A 3379-nucleotide genomic window follows, 5' to 3' on the forward strand; every position below is an offset into this window, starting at 1 on the left:
CCCGTTGCTGTTTTCACTTCTTCTACCGCTCCTCCTTCTACTGTTCACAATGTAGAAGCGGGTTCTACAAGCAAAAGGATTGCTATGAGGAGCGTGACTATCGAAGTGCCTGCTAACAACAGCCTTTTGAGGAAATCCGGTCAGGCGGATGTTTGGCTTGAACCCTTAATAGGCCCAATTGAGAAAGAAAAAATGAATAGCCACAGTTGCCTGACTCTGATGAACGACATAGTTCATTCCACCTTGAAGGTATGCCCCTTCTTTCCTTAATTTTGCCAGAATTTTTCTAGAATTCTAATTTTCTTTCCTTATCATTTTCAGGCCAACCTTATTGGTACAGAGCTGATGAGTAGAATTTCTTTATTAGAGAATGTGGCACGTGACTCTAAAAAGGCTGTTCTTGATTCAGAGAGGGAAGCTCGTGACTTTCAGTTGGAAGCAGCTAATTGGAAGGACCAATTTGATAGTGCTCAAATAACAATAGAAGATTTACAAGAGAGCAGGAATAACCTGGAACAGCAGGTGAGAGCATTAACTTCAGAGCTTGCGGTTGTTAAGGCTTCTTCAAGTCAGGCTGAGAAAGAAAGAGAGCGTCTCGAGTCTTCTTTCTCAGAACAATTATCTAAATCAAGTGAAGAGATTAGAGAGTTGAGAGCTCTTTTAAGTCAAAAAGAAGTTTATGCTGGAGATTTGATGCAGAATTTGACTCAAACCCAAGAAAATCTGCGAACTTCTGAAGACCAGGTGAAGGCCTTAGAAAAATATCATGCCTCTCTCCAAGCCTCTTATAACTCAGCTCTGAATGAAAATGAGAGTCTCAAAAATGAAATTGTTGCTTGGGAAAGAGATTATGAGCTTCTTGAAGATAAGGCTGCGGTTGATGTAAGCTAGGCTTTTCTGAACTCCCGTCGTGATGCCTTAGTTGAAGCCAGCAAAGAAAACTTTAATCCGGAGTCAGAGTTAGCTAAGGTGATGGAAACTATTGAAAAAGCTCAACAACCATTGGACTTCCCTTCTCCCGCGATTGAAGTTTCCGAAGCTGAAGCTACCGGAGTCGATGTTCCCGTGACCGCTAGAATTGCCTCGGGTGATGCACCCTCTTCAAGCTCAATCGTGCCCCTTACTGCAAGTCAAGTTGAAACTTCATCTATTGATAGTCCAATGGTTGGAAATCAACCCACTTCCATTGGTGATGCTATTCCAGTTGAGCACGCTGATGATCCTCCTTCAATCCTTTCCTCTCAGTAAAAATTTATATCTATTTTTGAATTCCTTTTTGCAGGTACCTATTTGGAAAACAGTATTTAAAGCTTTTGGGTTCATTTGAGAGTTTTTGTAATCAAACCCTTGGCTACTATTTGAGGGTTGATTTTTGGAAATACAAGTCCCTAAGTCTTGTTATGGGGCATTTAGTATAAACAGTTTGATGACTAAGTTTATACTTAGTCTTTAGTTTTAAATATTAGGAAGCTTTTATTTATCATTGCACTTCCGTATGTTCTATCCTTGCCTTTTTATTTTTAAGGACTTAAAGAATAGTCTGCATTTTTGTTCTTTGAAAAATGCTTCTGTTAATCCCATGACTAAATAACATGAGTTTTATAAAAGAGGGCCCTTTTATATTTTGACACTTAATGAAGAAGATGTCTCAACTTCATAATGGTGTGATCATACGATAAAAGAAATAGGAAAACACATGTTTTTTGCAATAACTTTGACAAGTTTTTATTTCTGAACTTTGACAAGTTTTGAGTAATACTTTACATGTATTTGAATTACATCTATAACTTTCTCGCAACTGTTTTCCTTGTAACAGATTTATACAAAAGAAGAACAATAGATACGGGGTTTTTCCTTATAACCCGTTTTAGTACATAGTCCTTTTAGCTCCAGAACATTAGGAAGAGTTTGAGAGATGATTCCATTGTTCTTATGGGAAAGAATACTATGATGAGTGCCATTGTTCTCATGGGAAAGAATACTATGATAAATGCCATGACTTCGTAACTTTCACTCCGTACTTGATTCTTCTAGGCTTGATTTTCTAAATCTTCTATGCCTTTTTGATACACGTGAATGTATATACTATGTAGTCCCCCAAGTGTTTAAGTGTTGAAGTATGAAGCCTCGAGCACTTGGTAGTCTCCTTCACTTGGTCCTTTTCCTGAAAAGGAAATACATACGGGACTCGGGGGTGCGATTATAGATGAAGACTGCTTAACCCGTGTATACTTATATCACAATAATTGTAACCCTGGGCTAGGAATTTTAGTTTATTCCATTTTGCCTTACAGGTCGTGACTCATCATTTAGTACGGGTTAGCGTTTTGCCTATCATCTAAAATCGTTAGTAAAATTTTAACAATTCAAAAAATATAATTTAACATGGTGATACCTGACCGTGGGTTTTGCCTTAGAAGTAGTATCTCTTCAAATGAACTGCATTCCAATGTGAAGGAAGCACCTTCCCGTCCATTGTTTCCAACTCGTATGCTCCTTTTCCTGCAATATCTCGAACTCTGTAGGGTCCTTCCCAGGTTGGACTTAGTTTACCCGCGTTGGCTGCCTTTGTAGATTGAAAAACCTTTTTAAGCACGAAGTCCCCAGTTTTGAAGTATCGCAGTCGTGCTTTCCTGTTGTAATATCGTTCGATCACTTGTTTTTGTGATACCATTCTTATTAATGCGGCTTCTCTCTTGCCTTCCAGTAGATCCAAATTGACCCGCATCTCTTCATCATTAGACTCTTGTGTTGTTAGTGAGAATCTTGTACTCGGTTCTCCTATTTCAACTGGGATTAATGCTTCAACTCCATAAACTAAAGAGAAAGGAGTTTCACCCGTGCTCGTCTTTGTTGTCGTGCGATATGCCCATAAAACTCCGGGTAACACTTCAGGCCAATTACCCTTTGATTCCTCTAAACGTTTCTTCAAATTTTTGATTATGACTTTGTTCGTTGATTCTGCTTGCCCATTGCCTACTGGCTGATAAGGTGTAGATGTGATTCTTTTAATTTGCCAGCTCTCAAAAAACTCAGTGACTTGAGCTCCGATAAATTGAGGGCCATTGTCGCATACAATCTCCTTTGGTACACCAAATCGGCAGATGATATTACGCCAAATGAAGTCTGTGACCTCCTTTTCTCGTACCTGTTTAAATGTTCCTGCCTCTACCCATTTAGTGAAGTAATCAGTAAGCACGAGCAAAAATTTTACCTGTCCTTTTGCTTGTGGTAATGGATCCACGATATCCATTCCCCACTTCATGAATGGCCATGGTGATATGACCGGATGTAACAACTCCGCAGGTCTATGCATGTTGTTACCGTACCTTTGACATTTATCACATTTAGCTACAAAACTTTCCGCTTCTTCCTCCAT

The sequence above is a fragment of the Nicotiana attenuata genome, unplaced genomic scaffold, assembly GCF_001879085.1.
Source record: "Nicotiana attenuata strain UT unplaced genomic scaffold, NIATTr2, whole genome shotgun sequence".
NCBI lineage: Eukaryota > Viridiplantae > Streptophyta > Magnoliopsida > Solanales > Solanaceae > Nicotiana > Nicotiana attenuata.